The sequence below is a fragment of the Balearica regulorum genome, chromosome 26 (assembly GCF_011004875.1).
Source record: "Balearica regulorum gibbericeps isolate bBalReg1 chromosome 26, bBalReg1.pri, whole genome shotgun sequence".
In the NCBI taxonomy this organism is placed as follows: domain Eukaryota; kingdom Metazoa; phylum Chordata; class Aves; order Gruiformes; family Gruidae; genus Balearica; species Balearica regulorum.
Window position 1 is genome coordinate 4,131,812 of NC_046209.1, and position 20,705 is coordinate 4,152,516.

A 20,705-nucleotide genomic window follows, 5' to 3' on the forward strand; every position below is an offset into this window, starting at 1 on the left:
AGCAGAGGGTTAACTCTGTCTTACAGAAAACCTTCTGGTCACTTAGCTTCTGCTTCACCCTCTTGCAACCTCCCTCTGTCAGCTGGATGTGTGGGATGCCAATAACCCATCACAACAAATTCTCCAAGGAAAACATTGTGGCCGAAGGAACAGAGCTTTGTGTTGCAGTGCCCTCAGGACTGCTGGATTGCATCCAGCCATGGTGGGACAAGCTGGATGTTTCCTCCTGGCAGTTGTTCCGGGCACTGCCAGCAGAATTGTTGCTTCATAGCGGGTGTGTCATGGCAGCAACAATTAGTTGCGAAGAGGGTTTTCTTCTGCGCTCACAGAGACGGAGTAGAAATCCTTCCACGTCCCAGGGAAGCCAGGGCACTGGCTGCTGTGCCGGGCATGTCCTGCCCTGCGTGAGCCCAGCTGAGTTCCCCAAAATGCCCAGTGCCGTTTAACCCCGCCCTGGTAATGTGATTTTGGGGAGATGCAGGCAATGCTGAACACCCCTGAAAATTTTGCCTCTGGCACCTACCACCACGTTTTGCTGTGGCTGTAGGGCTTTTCTCTAGATTATTGTCTGTTCCTGCATCAAAATTACATTCCTCAGGGCAGTGTCTGCTGGCTCCTTTCCCAGCTCAGACACAGCGCTGGAGTCTGTGCCGCCGTACCCATCTGCACAGTTTGACTCGGCAAGACCCATGCCGATACCCTCCCATCTCATCACTTGATGTGATAATGGCTACAGGACCTTGAACATCTGACGTAGATCTGAGGAAGATGCTTCTTCCACTGGTTTGTAGAAATGTGCGTAATCTCACACTCCTCCCTAGGCTGTATTAACTTAATAAAATAAGGCTCTAGTTGTCATATAATAGTTATGCTGGGTACTCTGCCACCTTAGCTCTGCAGGTGAAAGATTATAATCTTCTCAGATAAGAAGTGAGGGGCAAACCATATGCGTGTGTCTTCACAAGTAATCTTCAGGATCTGCACAAACATCTTACGGGAAAAGGTTCATGATTTTCACTCAAAAAAAGAAAAAAAAAAAAATTTTGCTAACTTTCCACCTGCTCTGTGGGTCTCAACAACTTCTTAGATTCCGGTGTGATCTGCTCCGGAGCCGCACACTGGGAGTTTTCTAATGAGATGGAGAAGAGGCAGGTAGGAGCGGGATAGCAGAGGAGCAAGGAAAAAACGGAGTAATTCTTCACTGTCCCAACCTATCAAACTTTATGACTTAATAGGCTTCTGCTGAGGAATTATTTAGAAGCTTTTCAGACGCACAAATAAGTTGTTTTTTTAAAAGATGACTTTAAGGGTTTAAAATACTCAGCTGGCTTCAGTCCCCTTTTTGGCCAAAATGAGAGAGAACCTGGCTAAATGCGGTTCTGTTAGGGAGCTCAGATGCAGAAGGACTTTCTCAGAGATTTGAGTCAATGACTGATAGATGATGGGTTTGGTATCTCGTCCAGCTTTGTCTCTGCCATCTGCTTTTCTGTCCCGTTAATTGTTGACAGGCAGCAACAACTCTAAGTGCTTGGGGAGAGTGACTTTTCTTGGTCAGATCCTCATAAAATAAGGCTTGAGACTTCACTAATATTATCCAGGTGCTTGAGTACTCGGTGGATAACGTAACCCCAAAAATGGCAGCTCGGTTGTTCTGTTGCTCAGCCGTTTCTGCTTTGCAGTTTTGCAGCTCATCGCGGCGCTGCCTGACCTGGGACCCTTCCAGCAGCCCCAGGCAGAATCCAGCGTGTCCCATCGACTCCATCCTGCTGCAGCGCTAGTGGAGCTCTGAGCATCCCTGCCAATGCTCCGGGCAGATGAACTGGAAGGCTCCGTGTTCTGCTTTGGGCTTTTAACTCTTGCGACAGATGATTTTTCTCAGTATGCGTCCGGGAAGGCTTTAAAATTGCTCGTCTGCTTTGTAACCTTGCTGCGCTTCGGTGCTCTCAGCTGGAAAACCTGGCAGGTAGCAAGGGATTCTCCTAAGAGCTGGGACTGTTCCCTGTCCCTTCAAAGGCTTTACGCCGCGTTTTGTCCAGGGTGAGGAGAACTTTAGTCGTTGAAAATGTGCTGATGGTGAATATGCTCTGCACCCATGTGCCACTTTTCAATTCCTCTCTATTTCTAGGCAGCTGAGGGATGACGTTGATGATCCCTCTCCTGCAGATGAGGAAGCTGAGGGAGGCAGAAGAGCTCACAGCACAGTAGTGCCTTGGGCTGGAGTTCTCCCAAGTGACGTGCTTGCTGTTGCATTATGCTGCTTATCACAGTAAGCACATTGCATCTCTAGATGATCTAGGATGGGTCTGGAAAAAATAGTCAGTTTGCCATCTTTATGCATGCTTTATTATGGCCAGTGGGGCTCAGAACTGAAGCTTCTTGTGCTGCTTTAAAATACTGTGGAATTTTCAGAAAAATACAGTGTTATCTAAAGCCTCTTCCCCCATTTATTGTGCCATGCCCCTAAACCTGTTTGAGTTATTAACTTGCTGCAACAATCGTGTGTTGCCTTGTCCTCTCAGGGGCACCCAGGAGATGAAGCGATTGCTTTCTGATGTACTTTAGGATCATCTTAATAAAAAGAGCTATGTACATGTCCCAAGGTGCAAGTGACGGGTCTTACCTACAGTTTCAACTTCTATAGCATTCATACCGTGCGGCTTATGTACATCTGTCCCTGCTAAAGTAATTCTGGCAGCTGAGAGAAGTTTATAAACCTTCCTGCCATCCCTTCAGGTCCGGAGTAGCTATGCGTTTGCTAAATAGCTTCAGTCTTGTGAGGCTGTGTTTTTTGCACGCTCAGGAGTAGCGTCCCAGTACTGGGTTGCCGCACAGGATCCCTGCGTTCTGCTGCATCTGCAGAAGGTCCGGGGTGAATCCGCTGCTCAGCTCATGCAGGGTCCCGCTAATGGCATGGAAAAGTGTTTAGTAGCTGTGGCTGCCTTTAACACCCATTGCCTGCAAACATGCTGCATTAATATCGCGCTGGCTGACCGCAGCCAGATGTTTCCAGTCCCTAAGCCAGCTCAGGTATCTGTGCGCAGTGAGCGTAGTGCAGAGGCAGCGCTCGTCAGCAGAACTGCAGAAAATCAGGCACCCGATCCTGTTGGAAGCCAAAGCCTGTTACACAGGCTGGTTTGGGGCTTCAGTCCTCTGTGACTTAGAAACTAGGTCTTTGGCTAAGCTGCCCTGGTATGAACTGGGAGATGATAGCAATTAGCAGCCCTGCTCCTTTGAAGAGTCAGAAGCAGTTCGAGGTCATGCTTTACTAGGGTCTTTGCTGTGTTAGGTGATGAATTTGAGGTCCTCACACTTGCTACTCCCTAAAATAGCCACAGGGAAGTGGGAGATGGTCCTCGTATTGCCCTGGGGCATGTTTAACATCCCAGGAAATATCTTCCCAGCTCCATGGAAAAGGGCCAGAGCACTATACTGTGCTACACTGTGTTTGATCGGAGCCAAGGGCGCTGCACGGGCAGACCCGGCAGCTCCTGGGCTTTAAGGTTATTATCTCGGCAAATAAAGTAGAAAGACAGCTCAGAGCCTAACAGGCATCTACAACGCGACAGGAAAGTTTCCTGAGCATCACTTGTTCTGTCTGGAGTTTTAAAAGACAGAAGGTGAATTTGGGCTTGAAATCTAATCTGTTACAGGGAGGGGAATTCTGCAAGGTCCAGCTGAGCTTCCAGAAATGCAGGTGTAAAATAGTGTCCTGATGGTTAGGGACAGTCTCGATAGGTCTTCATCAGAGTGGGAGCGCAAACGTTGCCTCATCACTGCTGTTCAGGATTTCTTTGAACGCTATTTCAAAGCAGAGTGAGACTGTTCCTTTACTGGTGTGTGTTATGAGGATTAAACGTTAACTTCAGACTGTGCAGGATTTACAGGGTGGTCGTAGGAAATTCCTGAAGAGAAAAATTAATACAGCTGAAGGCAGGGGAAGCTAAAGACTTGAACTTCACCAGCTCTGCTCTTCTTGCAAAAGCTTATTAGCTCTGAAAGGTAAGTATGTGTTTGCATGTGACCAGCATGCGTTTGGGCACAGCGTGCGACTTGCAAGTGGTAGTGGAAGTTTGCATTCACAATCAGTCATTTCCTATGCAAAAAGCTCTGTTCTGAGTGTTGAAATGTTCCACTAACAGGCAGCTTGCTATCTCTACTTTCCAAATATAAAACTGAGGCAGAGATAAATAATGGGCTAGATCTGCACAGGGCTTTTTGGTTTGGGTTTGTTTGGGGTTTTTTTTTTTTAAATAATAGCAGCAAAGGCTTTTTGTTCCAATTATTTGAATAGGATTTAGGGAAGTAGAGTTATCGAAGGCCTTAGTTCATGTTTATCCTTATAGCCTCCCTTACAGAGGCTGTAACTTTGCTGGCTCTGTATGGAGTTTGTAGAAAGCTGCCCATGTCCTTCATGGCCCCTGGTACCTGTCTTACGTTCTGGGCTCTCTCCAGCCTGGCCCCGGTCTCTGCTCTGCCCGTTCAATTCCAGACCCAGCAGGGCATCTCCTGGCACCTCTGGGGAATATTACGAGACTAATTAAGCACATTCAGTGATCAGCACTGTGTTTAAAAATGTATATTCCTGTAATGGTGAGGAAGGAACTAAACAGTTGTTATACTTTAATTCCTAACCTTGTCTGTTTGATACAGCCCATCTAATGCTACCGTGTGAGTTAGCAGAGATTCCTGGGAAAGCAAGTGCTAAACAAAGTGTGTGGGGCTTTAACTTGATAACACTACCTGTACTTTTGTGTATTTCCAACCCTCCAGATTAATTTTCTGCATTCCCCCGTGATAGTGCTGGCCCTATAACAGCTCCTTCATGCATCTTTATGTTCCCAGTCATGTTACTCAACTCAGACCCGCACAGTTGTTAGAAGTGGGAAAAAAAAAAAAAAAAAATCCCAGTAGCATCCTTTGCCACTGGCATCTCTACTTTGGTGCTGCCGGTCCCACCTGCCCGGGGTTCGTGCAAGTCAAAGCTTGGCTTAACTGACACGTCTGCCCTTTCTGACCACGTTGGCCCTCTCAGGCTTTCGCTGCTCAAGCCAAGTTTTATGAAGCTGGTTGCGTGGGCTCAGATCGCATGCAGAGCCTGGTGCTCCAAGGGTTTTCTGCTCTCTGTGAAGCCAGTTGCCTTGCAGGGCACTATAGAGGCTGGGGCATGATCCTCACTATCCAAGAATTCTCCAGAAACCCTCTTTCTGGTTAAGGTCTTAATGGGAATTAACTTTTTAAAAAGACAGTAAACACCCACATGCATATACATGTGGATTCTAAGTACTGCTGCAGAATCTTCCATTGTTTCTTTAGGAAATCCCATTCCCAGGAGCATCAGCAAGCTTTTCAGAGACTTGAGCCTCTTCTCAAGAGGAAAAAGGATGATGAAAAAGGTTGATGAAAAAGGTTGAAAATACAAAAATCATAAATATATTGGAAAGCATAACCTTGTAGATCAGTTTGTTCATCCCCCTGCCAGTGAAGGAGCCTTCTGCCTGATCCCTTCTCCAGTCCCCTCTCCAGTTCTGCCCATGTGATGGGTTTCCCTTGCATCCCTGCGGCGTTTGTTCCACAGTCTAATAGGTCTGCCCATTAGGAAATGTTTTCTGAGGTTTAATCTCAATTTTCCTTTGTTCTACTTTATTCCATAACACCACGGACTGTGCTTGAATTGATGGGACTTGGAACTGTGCCTGTTTTCACAGCAAAGTGCAGAGCAGTAACAGACGAGATGACAAAGAAAGGAGAGGAAGTAAATGTGAGTTTGCCAGAGGCCTCTGTTTTTGAGTTTTCTTGCTGCTATATTTGTCAGTAGGAAGTTTCTGAAGTCCTTCTTCAGTATTTGGAGCATTATTCAGCAGGTGCCAGGTATCCTACGTCTTCCCACATTGCCACTGAGGCTCGCAGGCAGTTTAAAGAGAAACTTCCAGAGGAGACAAATTTTGATGTCACGTCCAGAGGTGAAGGGAAGGGAATGGCTGGCCCTGAATATTGGACCACAGCCATCATTTCAGCATCTTCTGACCTATCTAATTCCCCCTCAACTTCAAAAAGAATATGATGCCCCCTAATTTACACCATTTTTTTTCCCAAAGCAACAGAGTAATTGGTAGAAAAGCCAGAGCGGTCACACAATTAACTAATCTGGGCCTATTAACACCAACATTTCACAGGATCTCCCCTGCTTCCACTAAACCCCCAGTGCTACCAGGGTGTGCAGAAAGGTACGAGACAAGGAACAAAGCAGCCATGTCGCGTAACAGCTACCGAAGATACCGACAGCAAAAAAAGTACCTCTTACCTGGTTTGCAGATGGGCAAGATGTCTTGTCAGGGCTTCGTTACAGCAATTTTGAAGAAAGGGAAAAAGGGGAAAAATATTTGTCGGCGAGTGAGAAATGTGTCGGTTTTTGGAAGATGGGAGGGGAACGGGCAACACCATCCAGTGAGCTGTCTGGCATTCGCTAACCTCCGTTTGCTGGTTTCTTTGAAATGTGACCTATTTCCTTGTTGCACAGGAAAGGAAAGAAGAGAAAATAAAAGCTGTGTAGCTCTGAAGAGTGAAAGAGCTCTGAGACCTGAGTGCCAGGGCATGGGTCTTCTATGGAAGAAAACAAATCAGAGGAAGGTGGTGAAGAGCTGTCATTTAAAGAAAGGTGTTGGGGGAAGACACTGCTTGGAGAGCAAAGCTCTCTTCTTGCCCATTGAACAGATGGGGAAGTGAGGCTTTTGGCACAAGTATCTCTGCCATGCCAGCGTACGTCCCCTGGAAGTCACAAGGGCGTAAGAAGAGCTTGGTTTCTTTGGATTTTCCACATCCAGGCCAGAGGCTGCTGAGAAGGGCCCTCTGCGTAGGGCTGCTTTGGAGTTGTGGTTTGTGATGGTCAAGACCTAGGCTCAGTAACCCAAGAAGCCTCTCCTAGCCTGTTTTTTCTGCCTAGCCTGCTTTCTGATTAGCTCTTCGTAGTGCCAAATGGCCATCAGACTAACAGCTAGGCTGGGAACCACCCAACACCAGTCCCACCACACGGTGCTTATTTTTGGCAGGATTTTCAGCTGCTCCTCAGGGTCACGTCTACCTTTCCAGAGGGGAAAAGTTTCCATGTTTCATCACCAGCCATGGTAAACAGCTCGCCGCAACCTGACAGCTCGTGATCTTGGAAGAGATGGGTAAAGGGTTAGCGTTCAGGGCCAGCTCTTGGTGACTGGGGAGAGGCTACCGCGCCATGACTTCTTTCTGCTGAATGCAAAGAGAGGTGCCCTAACAAGATGGGTGGGGAATCCTGAACCATCTTGCCGTTGCAGGCAGACTCTGCTGTGGAAGAAGTTGGGAGAAGAGCCCTGATTGTGGTAGGTTGAGCTTGCTGGTGTCCAAGACTGGAATGAGAACATGCGGTAATAAGGTTAGATACGCAAAATGCAAGCTATCCTTGAGCATTACTCGACTGTATGGCCTTTAATTGCCAAATCCACCTTGAGGAGCCCTTTGTTTACACTTTGACATGGAGCTGTACCTGGCGTTTACTCAGAAATCCATGTTAAAGGTTTTTCCAAGGACAACGTGAGATGCCAAGATAGATGGGATGAGTCACTTAGGCAGTTTACAACAGTGAAAATGCAGCATCCCAACGCACCCAACCTTGCAGTGCGAGCAGAGAGCTCTCAATCCTGAGCCCCCAGCAAGGCTCACCTGCATGTTTGTCCTTTGCCCAAAATCCCCACAAAGTTTAGGTGATGTACGATGATCTTAGTAATTGCTTTTTGATGGCTGTACTTTATAAGCTAGCGGTGGCTCCTTCAAGCTGGAGTTACAAGTTCAGGAGACACCAAGCCAATTTTGTCTAACACCTGGCATTAATTAAACTGAGTTTTACTGTTGGGCAATTAGTTTGCATGTCTCTAGCAGAAAAACAAAAACATTTGTTTACAGCTGGTTTCACTTGCAGGTTCTCAACCTGCAGTATTTGGGCTACAAAGAAAGTGGAGTAGTTTGTTTATTACAGCAGTAGCTAAAAGGCTGACTGGAGTGTTGTTGTGTTGGGTACTGTACAACCATAAAAAGGGTTAGTCTGTGGCCAAGTAGCTAGTCCCAACATGGACTTGGGGCCAGGCTGTGATGTAGAGCCAGAGCTGGGAACTTTGCCCAGGCCGTGCAGTTTAGACATAGCAAGAGAGAGAAATTTTTGTTTTATGTACAAAATGGTTATACAAAATTACCCCATCGGGCCTCAGCATCGCTCGCTATGTGTTTTAATGGCAACCAGGACAGAGTTTGCAGCCTTACAAGCCTTAAAATATGCGCTGGCCTCAGTGTCGTGCAAGCTGGAGCTGCAGCTGGGCACGCTGGATGCATTTGGGCCTTGGCCAGCACCGCCGAGAACTGACGGCACCAAGTTTGCCTGGAAACGTTGCTCTTTGTGCTTCCCCAGGGTTCCGTGCATCATCCCTGCAGGGTTTCTACCAGCCTGGTGCTGAGCCTGGACCTTGCAGGATCGGAGCGTGCAGCCTCTGCCATGTGTAGCCACAGGAGGGTGCAGTGTCACTGGGCTGCTGAGCGTCGGGGACTGGGTCCTGGTGCTGTGCTGAGCACCGGGCTCCCCTCCGTCCCAGGAGGGAGCGAGGGTGCGGGAGAGCTGGAGGGGAGAGGGTTTCAAGCATCTTCTGGAAATGCATCATCATCTCCTTATCCTAGAAAGAGAGGAAGCAACCGGTTGGCAGTGTTTGGTGTTGGAAATGAATCGTAGTGGCTGTCTGCCTGTGAAACGCCTTTTATTCAGGCAGAGTCCAATACCCTCTGCCTTTTTTCTGTGAGTATCTGGTCCCTTTACCTTTCTTCTTTTTCTGGGCTTTTGTGTACGTGATGGAAGTCTTGGCTTGGGAAGGTGTGTGCAGCTCCAAGGTGGCTGCATCATCCCTTCAGAGACAGGTCCAGGCTGGATTTAAGACTTGGGTTTTGAGCTGAGGAATTTGCATGGCCTGGTACGAGAGGGTCCTCAGAGCAGTTCTGCTTTTGGGTCCAGGGCTGGGGGCTTGGCCCCAAGCACACAGATTGTCTGTCCTTGTACGTCAGGAGTCTCGAACACTGTATTTACCATGCAGGAGGGACTGCAGACCCTGCACATCAGGGAAAAGCAAGTTTCCCTGAGAAAGGAGAGGGACAGGCAGCACCGAGCCGCTCACCGCTGAGCAAGGAAGATGGGCGTCTGCAGCCTCTTCGTTACGCACCGAGTGTGTTTGGAGACGAGCTTCAGCAGACAGAAAGCCCTTGGTATGGCACCGGGCCACGCTTTGAGCAATTAGTGTTTCCCTGGCCAGAAGCAGCACCATTCAATTAACCCCCAAATACTTTGTTTAGTTGCTCTTTTATGTATGTGCTGTGGGGGCTCAGACAATGGCTCGCACGGCCTGGGGAGGAAGGAAACCATTCCTTCCACCCAGCCAGGGAACCGGCCAAAAGTCCAGCCCAGCAGTTGCAATCCCTTTGAACTTAATTTTCAAACGGAGAGCCAGGCCGTTCCAGTCTGAATGCCCATAAGGAAGAGTGGCCCTTGTCCTTGTGTGGGGTGTCCCGGGGCAGCGCTGGGAGTGGGGGCTGTGAACTCCCACCGTCAGACATCTTCTGGGAGCAAAGGATGTTTTCCCTTGTTTTCTCAGGGCTGTTAGGATGAGCGTGCCTACCAGCCGGCACTGAATGCTTGGAGACCAGCAGAGGCTCAGGGGGTCCCTCCTGGGCATCTCCTGGCCAGGTCATGCTGCTGCACCACCCAAGGAGTGGAGTTCCAATAAGGGTTTACACAGATTCATGGAAGAAAATGAATTATGGCTGTTAAATGCAAAGATACAGCTTCTGGCTTAGGTTCAGCCCTGCACTTAGTTTACTGAGCACAGAGGATGTAGGAGGAGATACCGCGAAAAGTACCACAGCTTTTTCTGAATCCCTTTTCTTAGGCATCCCGTGGCCAGCATCCGATTAGGACATAGGGCTGGCCAGGCCTTTGGCTCTTCCTTTCTCCATTCCCATCTAATGGCCAGAAGGTTACGGACTAGGGCTGGGTCAGCCTGGGTGGCACCCAGGACCATCACCAAAAGCCCTGACTGCTCAGCCCTGCCCCAGGGCCGGATCCTGTGCATTGGACAATGTATGTCCCTAGAAGGGTCACAGCAGGATGCATAGCCCGGAGGGGCTGGCTGTCCTCCATGCCACGCTTCACAGGGCTGCGCACCCTCTAGCCCCCTCCCAGAGTCCCCCCTTGCAACCCGCACCTGGGCTCAGGGGTCTCGCGTTCAGGGAGCTTGGTCTAAGACTTAGCGTACATCTTTCCCCGGCAGCTTTTCACCCCCTTACGCTTCATTCGAATCCTCTTATACTAAAAGGCACCTTGGTGATGATTTTGGGGTCTCTCTGTCCCCATTGATGGGCTCAGGCTGGAGGTGCTGCCGTCCTTTCCCCGTCTCCTTCCCCAGGGCCCCTCTCTGTGACCAGAGAAAAGCAGGGCGGCGCGCGGCCATTTGGAAGGGCCTGGTTTTTTATAATATCTGCAGAATTGCCAGGTAATTCTCTCTTTACGAAGGCTCATGTATTCAGCTTTCTAATCTCAAAGACTACTTCAGAAGGAAGAAGGAAATGAGCTCCTGCCCTTTATTACTGCTTATTGTTTTATGTGTCCTGAGAGGGCTTTGTTTTTAAACAAGCAGTCTTTTATTATTTGCAATGTTTATTCTTTATTTTAGAAATGTATTGTCCTCTGTGGGACACTCCACAGTGGCAGCAGAACAAGAGAAATTACGGCATCACAAAAGCCAGCAGGGCGAAAATGATGTAACTCGGGAGGGAATGGACTTCTTAAAACATTAGCAAATTCTTGAGGGCTTTTTTTCAATTTAAAGCCAATACTTAACATTACTGTAGAGCACAGCTGCCTTTAAGGCCATTTCATCAGACGCACATTGGCTTTTTAAAAGCATTTTGAAAGCTACGGTTAAAATGAAGGATGAGAGTGTTGTTCGTTGTTGGGGGGGGGGGGGAACCCAAAAAACCCCAAACCAAAAATCCTGGCTCGCTTTATCTGTCTGCCGTCTGCCACCGTCAGCATGACCTCTTTGCTTTATCGCTTTTATTGGGATGTTTTATCGGCCAGGGAGCCGCCTGCATCGCCTGTGGGGCTCCGCGCAGAACCGGGGCTGCCCGCAGAAGGTTGCTGCCTGCTCCTTTGCAGAACGGCTTAGCCGATTAGTTTTATACTGTTGCAGGCAAGACCTGCCTTCTGCACTGATGTCAGCAGTCAGGGCGGGACTTTTTTACAGCCTTGTGGGTTTGGGGATTTTTTTTTTTTATTTTTTTTTGGATAATCCTGGCAAAATTCCTGAGCAAAGGGGTTTTTTTTTCTTTTTTTCTTTTTTTTTTTTTTTTTGAGCAGTCCCTATACATGCTGCCTCTGAGCCGCTCTCTTATTACTGCTCACTTCCTGAAAGGAGACTTTTTAGCAAAGCCTCTAGCTCCAGCGCTGCCTGGGTCTGACAGAAGAAGCTTATTGAGGAAGGCGACATAAACCCTCAGCCTGGAAACTTTCTGACACGCGCAGGACTGAGGGGGAGAGAGAAGCTTTTGGCTGCTGCTGGGAAAAAGGAAGAAAAAAAAAAAAAAGAAGCTCAAGGAATTAAAAGGGGAAAAAGAAGAAAGAAGGGAAAACACTAGAAAAGGTAAAACACTCTTTAAAATAATTTTTCCAGGGAAGACTCTTTGAGGTTGGAGTGGGGTGGTCTGGGGTGGAGGGAACGCAAATGTTCTTTGAAATCAGAACTGTCTCCCTGGAGAAGGAATGAGCCCGAAGAGCCTTGCACGCTGGAAAAACATTTATGAGAATGAAAACCATGTTCACCCTTCTCCAACATTCAGAGTTTCCATAAAAACGCAGGGTTGTGTTTCAAAGTGTCTGCAGACAGCAGGAGTCAGGCATCCGCGCTCGCGCGCTGTCTCCCTTGCCTCCCCCTATCCCCACACCACTTCACTTTTTTTTTTTTATTGCATCGAGCCATCTGATCGCATGTTTGCTGGACTAAAATATAATTCTCTTATGCAGAGCTGCTGTGGGTGAAACTCTCAATTACAGAAAGCAACAGCTATAATCCCCGTTGCAGAATTCTACGTTCTTTGCTGTCTCCATTCCTGAGAATAAACACATATTGTGCTCCCTCTTTCGCTGTCTCTCTCCATCTTCAGGAGCTGCCAATGCCTCTTTCTCTGCCGTACAATGCGGTCAGAGGATTGTAAACTGTCTGCCCTGAAAAAGTTGCAATGTCATTAGCTTCGTGTGCATCACCAGGCATTTGGCCCCGTTGCACTAATATATTTCTTTGCTTTGATTATGTTTTAAAGGTGTTTTTTTTTTAAAAAAAAAAAAAAGAACATGTTATTTTAAACATCAAAGTAAATATTAGTGATGGTGAAATGCCAGAAGATTATCTCATTAGAGCTGAAGGAGCTGTGCTATAAATAGAAGGGGATTTATAAAATAACGGTGGCAAATATCTTCCAGAGGGGAAGAACCAAACCAAGACGGAGGCTGGCCGGAGCTGCGCTCCAGGGCAGGTACCTGCTTCAGCGCCAGCCGCAGCTGTGCGGCAAAATTTAAAATTTCAAACGGAGGCTCGTTTTTTGGGGACTTTTCTGGTCTAGCGTATAGGGATGTAAACCTCAGTGCATTTGTTTTCCTGGTTTAGTCCACGCCAATACCCATATTGGCTGGAGATAGCTCGGCCCCACCAGAGATCTGTTTCTTATTCTGTTCATTAATATTCTCGTTAGCAGACCTCATGTGGTGACAGCATGCGATCTAGTGCATGATGGGTGATAGGAGGAAGATTTTTTGAAGTCTTTGTTCGCTTCTGGTCTCCCTGGCGCTGCAGACGGTAGAAGGGGAAACGCTTTGTCGGGCACCCAGGTAATGCCTCAGCTGGCGCAGAGGTGTTCCCTCTACTCTGCTCACCATAGCCTTGCCCGGGCTAGTCTGAAATGCCTTCGTCAGCGAGGCTTCCTCCGGTTCTTGGGAGGTTGTTCCAGTGTCACAAAGTTTCTCCATATATGGAACGTGCCGAGCGCTCCGGTTGCTCCATCCTCGGCTTCCCGTTGTTCCTGCTTCGCCCCACGGCAGCACCCTCTCCTTTCCATCTCCTCCTTAGCTCCCTAAAAGCGCTCGTCAGTGCATCTCCAGTTGCATTCCCCGAGCAGCTGCTTGTTGGGTGGAATGGGAAAGGTCCTGTCATCTCCTGTAAATCATGCTTTTCCCAGATAAGACTCGGGGGCTGAACTGTTTCATTTGGCAGAGGAAGACCCTGATAAGCCTCGACTGAGCGAGCAGTCGATGGGGTGAAGCGTAGCCCTAAGGGAAGGTATTGCCTGCTCAACATAAACAGTGTCTGCTCGTGATGCGAGAGGCCTTTTAAGTACCAGCACGCAAACCTGTAATGTGAGAGGCTCTCTTATCACCCGTGGCTCAAGGCCACCCAGACGCTGTTACGGGGAGGAGTGAGCGTGCTTATCACATGAAGCCCTGGTCCAGAGACGGCGTGGGCTCAGCTGCCGGGAGGAGCAGCTCCGCGGAGGGCTTTTCAGCACAGGTTGCATCAGGCCCACCCAGGGGATGACTCTGTTCGAGAGCTTATCTAAAGCTTATCTGAAACCCCCAACTCCAAAAACCACTTTTCTTGCCAAGTTTCCAGCAATTAGTTCATTCTAAGCCAGAAACACTGCAGGATGTGTTTGTCACGTCCTGTCCTGCCTAGATCTCAAGTTAACACAAATGAACTTAAACAGAATTTGGACCAAATTTGTCAAGTTTTCAGAAACAATTCACTAGTGACTCGGATGACGTCAGCTCAGATGTGCTGAAGATATGCCAGTCGAAAAGATCTTTGCTGGACCCCACCGCCGTACGAAGTGTTTGCAGGGCGAGTAGTTACAAACATTTCCTGGGAATCTGTAAGCAGGTCAGATCTCCCGCAGCGACTAGGGAGGGAGAAACATGGAAAACCACCAGCCTGGGTACAGATTCATTTTTCAACACTGAAGGAGGTTTTAAAGGGACACCATCAAAGCAAATCTTCCCACCTCCCTTACTGTGAGTGCCTTAAATTAAGTCTGCAACCAATTCAAGAATCGGGAGATTGTCCACCGAGAAGCTCTGCCAAAATATTTTAGTTCCATGTGACTTCAGCGGAGCGATGTCAGTGGCACGTGTTAAGTGCAGGGTCTCTCATCCGGCTGCTCCGTTGTTGCTACTCTCTTACCTTCTGCATTCTTCTAGAATGGGAAGAGAAATCCTTGGGGTATGCCATGGCTGTCCATTCGGTCTCTTTATGCTTCTTTTTATCATCCCAACTCACCGTGGTTGTTACTGTGTTTCCTACTCTTCCATTATAGCTTCATTTTTAAAGGAAAAATGGGTTAAAATGAATCTGTTTCTGTGCAGTTCTGCAAATTGTTCTGAACTCAAACATCCATAAACCTTGGTTCCTGCTGAGCTGAACTCACGGGTGAAATCCTGGCCCCTGCTGTGGGAGTTGTGCCACGACTTCGCCCTGAAGCGGTTTCAGTCAAAACCATAGTGCAAATGATGAGTTCGGTCTTATCGGGGTTAGCGTTCTCCATTCCCTGGCCATGAATGAAGGCAGCTCCTCTGTGGCCGGGCACAGATAAATAAATGTACTCGATGGCCTTTGGGCTGCAGCTTCCTCGTTAGGAAGCCACACGTGCTTGCGAGTCAGCGTATTTTCTGTTGCACCCTGCCATACCCCATCAAATCCAAACCATCTGGGCCATATGTTTCCCTGAAGAGAGAACCTGCGGGGAGGGGGAAAAGGGCCCATAAACTCTCTGCACAGCAGATCTCATGGAGCTCGCTTAAGGGAGCCGGAGGAGCCTGGAAACGATCTGCAGATCCTCCGGAACTGTAAGGGCTGGAGGGAATCCACAGCCCGATGCGGTCTGCAAGACTTCATCCCACTGCAGAGCTCCCCTAGCACATTCCTCCGTGGTAATGCGTCTTGGGGTCTGTGGGTGCTCGCTGTCGTGGTCACGCTGCCTTGCACGAGGGGGGCCCCCGTGCTGTCGCACAGACTGCCTGCTCGCCTGTGGCCAGATCACTTCTCCGTTTGCTTTGGTTTGGCCTGCTGTGAAGCAAAGCCAGCAGCATTCTCCTGTTCACGGGGAGGCTGCAGGGACGGCAGCAGCAGCCGTCGGTGTGGGAGAGAAGCGGGGCTGCGGGTTTGTGTTCTGGGGCTCTCGGTGCCCTGGCAGGCTGGGTGCTGCCTGCACGTCTGCGAGGGGGCGGGGGGTCTTGGTCCCGAGGCGCTGGAAGCGCACAGCCGAGCAGGCACCGAGGCAGCTAGATCAGATCAGGAAGAGCCACCTCTCTGGCCAAGCAGGGCTCCTCTCCCTTTTCCTGTGTCACCACGATGCAGCCGCTTCTCTGAAAGGATACCTTTATGGTTCTGATTTCCTGAAAGGACAGTGAGGTCCAAACTTTGCTGCTTTAGGGTCCCGCTCCCGAGCTCACTGCGTTTCCTCCGAGCCACTTCTGTACGTGACCTTGTGAGACAGCCTGGGTTTGTGACCCAAACCTGATCTAATGTGAAAGTTAACCCTGTTCTGATAGCGGGGTGGGATCACAGATCCCCTCAAATCCCTTACAACCTCAGTTATTCCTTGATTCCGTCCAGCAGGACCAAATCAGCAATGGGTGCTGGAGACAGGCCATGCTCTGGATCCCTTCCCCTGTCCAGGACTGTGCTATTGCCAGCTGCGGCGTTAGATGCTGCTGTGCCGCAGCCGTGCTGCGCCGTGGTGGTGGTAGAAGGCACTGCTGACCTCTGCTCACTGCAGGTCCCACGCAGTGCTTCTCGCAGCCCTTCTGGGTACCAGGAGTCACCTCAGATGCTCTCCTTGAGAAGCTCGGTGGGACTCTTGTCTCTCTAGCGTCAGCGTACAAGTCTGTGCTGTACCACGGATGCATGCGGTGGGGCGGGCGATGGGAGGGGGCTGTAGTGGGGTCCTGCCCTCTAGCACAGCGCTTCAGTCTGGTACCCGCACCCATCTTTGGTGGAGGGTCCCAGCACAGGTACAGCACTACAGATGTTTGGGGTATGGCCCCGCCCTAAGGCCGGGTTGAGGAAAAAGTGAGATTTCAGATGTCACGCTTGGTGTGTGAGCTGTGACAGGCCTTTGTAAGGTATAACGGCACAAAACGTGCTACCGCCTGAACTGGGACAAACAGCACGACTCTTCCTCACGCCAGATCCCTCCTGGAGAGAGCCGGTGGCGGTTATGCAGGTGAGCAGAGCTCAGTGTTGGCACAGGAGGGTGTTTGTCTTTATGCAACCCCAGGGCTCGGTGCCTTGCATTGCTGTGTTGTGTAAGCACAAAGACTGCTGAAGGGCTGCTGCAGGAGCCAGCTCTGCCAGGATGCAGATGGCTGCGCTGGGCTGCGTCTGCCTCTGCTTCCCTGCCTGCTCAGAGGTGTGAGTGCTTTCTGAGAGCCTGGGGCAGTTTTCTGGCGTCCCGAGTACAGCAGAAGAGCCGTGTTGGTCCACGCTGGTGCAGGGGGAGCAGGAGGAGCACAGGGAGGGAGCTGCTTGCATGGAGGCCCAGGAGATCTGGATTCTCTCCTGGCCGCACTGAACCCCACAGAGAGAAGGGGTATTTTTAGGAAGGCAGAAGGTAGTCATGCAGACAGGGAGATGCCAAATACAAAAATAGCATTTGCGCATGGCATATCCATGAGGTATCGGTGGGTGCACGATGGCACGCAGGCAGCGCGTGCAGAGGGGTGTGTGGGTACCAAACGTAGATATGCCATCAGGTAGCGTGTATCCTCGTACAGCTGGTGTGCGTCCTCGTGCACAGCAGCACACTAACAGCTGTAGTTATGGGCTGCATGCGTGTGGATGGCATGTGCATACCTACATACACGTGTATAGTTGGCAGGGGCGCTGTATGGTAGGTGACATGTACCTTCTTTTCCTGACTGCTCGGTCGTCTTTTTAATTCTGCTGTTTTGTGCATGGCTGAAGCCAGCAAGGAGAGTGGTGGCAGGGGGCCAGCAAGTCTGGGTCACATGGAGTGGCTCCAAACTATTGCATAAATCCCGTCTGAAAGTGGACCTGCATGAGAACTGGTGGAGTCATCTCCTTAAAGCAAAAGAAGTCCAAGGCTGGGAGCATTGGGTTGCTCGGTAGCCACCTTATAAGTCTGGCTGAAGTTGACTGGTCTAGCAGCTAGATTTGGGCTCAGCCCTGGGGCTCGCACTGCCCCATGCTGAACCACCCCTCCCTGATGATGATATGAGCTGGCATTTCTCTTGTGCTTTCCTGTTGAGGACCTCCAAGCATTTTACCACACTTAGAGAAACGCAGTGACCCCAGCTTTCCAGATAGGGCCAGATCCTTATGTAACAGAGAGATAGTATTTCCAGAAAGCAAAGCAGTCGGTGTCAGAGAGAGGTCGGTGCTCCCAGCTCTCCACTCGTATGCCCTCGCTTTGTCATGGGTTTCTTTTGCCCCTTTGCTGGTGAAATTACCCTCCTAGATTTTGGAGAGGAGCAAGGGGGGTAATTCAGTTCTTTCCTCACTAAGATTGCACTGAATAGACTTGACCGTAAAACAATTCTCGTGTTTTTTTTTTAAAAAAAATACTCCCACACAGTACTGGAGTGAGCCCAAACCCCTGTGAAGCTTGCTTGTACAAAGGGATCAAGGGTGTGCCCGGCTGGAGCACAGCAGGGCCCGGCGTGGAGCGCGGCAGTGAGCCTGTAGGAGGGAGCTGGTGGTCCGAAGGCAGCGGAGGGGTGTTCCCCTGTTCACCCAGACCGGTACCTGGTGCTGGCAGAGGGACGGAGACCCCGGCTCAGACCCCTCGCCTCTCGGGTTCAGACTGGCAGCGTCGGTCTGGATTTCCCACATTGCTGGGGAGCACCTTTGTATGGGGTTGGATCTTATTTTAACTGTGCAAAAGCAGCATTTCTTCTCTGGGCAAACTCTAAATTTGACCCCGCAGTTGCTGGGATGGGTGTCTGCAAAGAACTGCTCTTAGGGTGAGATGAAACAGCCTTTACCAGCAAAGCGGGCTGCAGGGAGCTTCGTAGGTCCCCTCGCAGCCAGGCGGACGTCAGCAAGAAAGGGAAGGGCAAAGCCCTTGTCCTTTACTCCAGCGTGGGCTTGATAACAGGAGCAACCAGAGAGGTGGCAAGGGGATCCTAAAGGGTTGCTGTGGAGCAGTGTAGGCAGAAACTATCCCATGGCTGGAGGCTGCTGTTTTCTGGTGAGCAGTGATAACTACGTGTTTCTAATTCTTTGCTTGCCATGCCCCCAGAGAGGCCAGGCTTGGAGCAGCAAAGCAGATTAAGGTTCAAGCTCTTGTTTTCAGTTCTGCAGACCTGTGACTTTAACCCATTTTTCGCGTTCTGCAGCCAACGCTCCTAGCAGTGAGCTGCTGATTAGTTAATGCTGATTTTTCTGGTTTTAACCCATAATGCTCATAACTCTAGAGCTGAGAAATGACTTCCCAGTGGAAGTCCTGTCATGCTGGCAGGATGACTGCAAAAAGGCTTCTGCCATCTGCAACTCAGCATGTTTTCAACTTAACAGTCCAGCCAAATATTTTGTCAGGAATATCAGGACGGTCTCTTGCTGAAAGCCGGGGAGGTCTCGGGAAGCTTTGCATCCACCCGCATGCTCACCGCCCGCCCAGCCTCTCACCCCGTGCCGCAGGAGGTGCAGCACAGCGGGGTGCGGGGGGGAGCAGTGCTGTTTACTCTGTCCTCGGGAACGTGTAGGAACCTGCCGGGACCTGGGGTGTTGACTGCGCACACATGAAACGCCCGCCACCCCAGGGGAGCGCAGCGGGCCAGCAGCCCCCGGCCAGCAGCAAGCGCACAGCTGCATCGGCAACCTGGCGCCCCGAGGGAGGGAGCTGCCTATTGCCGTAACCCGGGGTGCGCAGAGCCGAGGTGATGAGGAGGAGGGAGGCAGAAATGGTGAGAAGTGATTTGGGAATGGTTTCAAGGAAAGGAGGCAGGAGAGTTGTCAGTGGCTTTCCTCATCCCCCTCTGCCCTTCCCTTCCCCTCCTTATACTGCAAAAGGTGAGGAGAGGCCAGAGGTGCTGGTGGAGATGGGAGAGCTGGTGGTACAGAGAGCGGCTGGGTGCAGTGGGGGGGCGAGCAAGGAGGTGTCCCCTTTGGCCATGAACTGCAGACAGACCCTGTCCGTGCCTGGCTGTAAGGGCTGAGCTCTGATATTGCTTGCTATGGTAGTAACTGGTGAACATTGCCCGCTCCTCTGATCTGGACCAAGAAGCCCGCTAAATTAGGCGTGCAGATAGGCTACATGGAAGTTGATGTTTGATGGGCTTGGTTGAAAGTGCGAGAAAACAGCTAATTTTCTTTGAAGAGTCTGGTATGTGGGGTTTTTTATATCTGGCCGGAGCCATCTGACTGTGTTTTCTTATGCTGAAAAGGCTGGCCTGGGTCACTGCGGGTGGCTTTCTGCTAGCTGCCTTCAGATGAGTGCTGGAGACCCTGGTGCCAGAGGTGGCCACTGGCATGTGCAGCTCTCTGCGAGGCTGACCACACAAAGGTGCCATTGAGTTGTCTCTGCAGACCCGGGCAGAGCTACCTTTGGCCGCTGCATGGCACAGCTCACCAGGGCTTTTGCTTTTAAGCTGTTCCAGTCCCAATTAAATGATTTCCTCGTGCTTTTTGCGAGCCCCCTGTCCCATGTGCTCGCAGGGGGATGGAGATGGGGCCGGTGGTCTCGGTGTCCCCTTGCTCTGACAGCACTCATCTCTGCGGGTCGGGCAGCAACAGGCACGTGGCAGTTTTCTGTCTCCTGAGCAGAGCACCATAGGCTAAAACCAGTACAGTCCCTGGAGACCATGCGGAGGAGCTGGCCTTCTGCCTTGCAGCAGCATTTGGGAAGCAGATTTCAGCCGAGAGTTTACAGCCAAAACTTGTAGGCCTCCATGAAGCAGTGACAGCAGGTGAGAAGGGGGCTATTTTTTTCAGAAAACATGGTGATTTTAGGATCAGCATCCATAAGCTACAAGCACTGCCAGGTTTGCTGTGTGGCCACAGTGGGCAGCTGTGAGAATGGGCAGTAGGTAACAGCCCAATGCACAGAGCAGGGAGTCCATGCAGGTAGTGGGTGAGTGAGAAATCTGGTGATGCTACTGCCAAGTGTCCCACCATGGCACTGGCATGGCCCGGGAGCCACACATCCCAGCACCCTGCGGTCCCCACTGTATTTAGCTTGGTTTCCAAAGAAAATAAGGCCTGTAGAGCAAGCTGTGTGTTTGCAGCTCTTGCCCCCTCCCCAGTGAGAACTTTTGAACTGGTAGGACAATTTCAAGTTGGAGTGGATGGAGGAGCAGAAATCTCTACGACGCTGTGTTTGCTGTGGACAGTGGCCACGTAGCTGCCGTCCTGTGGGGTCTGAAGTCCCACTCAGCCCCTTGGTCAGGAGGAAGTTGGAGCCAAAGCTGGCTGAGTTGTGGGACATGGTGTTGCGATAACCACGGCGTGGCTGGAAAGTGCCAGCACCCAGTTTTACAGAAGAAAGAAGTGACCGTGAGGGCCGGTGACTTTCCTTCGTTAATGCCATTGCTAATTGTGCAGCCCAAAAACACAGTTCGGGGTGAAGTGGTGTGGCCGTGGGGT

General features: G+C 50.4%; 2 protein-coding genes across 2 annotated transcripts in view; one reads left to right on the forward strand and one right to left on the reverse strand.

The window, feature by feature from the left end:
* Positions 1–6,495, reverse strand: part of ZAP70 (zeta chain of T cell receptor associated protein kinase 70) — a 28,135-nt gene extending 21,640 nt beyond the window's left edge. Inside the window, exon 1 of the mRNA XM_075736338.1 lies at positions 6,302–6,495. The gene's annotated coding sequence lies outside the window, so the exon portion shown is untranslated. The remainder of the gene's footprint in view (positions 1–6,301) is intronic.
* A 4,732-nt stretch (positions 6,496–11,227) lies between these two features.
* The window catches only part of ADAMTS10 (ADAM metallopeptidase with thrombospondin type 1 motif 10), a 59,421-nt gene continuing 49,943 nt past the window's right edge, over positions 11,228–20,705 (forward strand). Inside the window, exon 1 of the mRNA XM_075736336.1 lies at positions 11,228–11,699. The gene's annotated coding sequence lies outside the window, so the exon portion shown is untranslated. The remainder of the gene's footprint in view (positions 11,700–20,705) is intronic.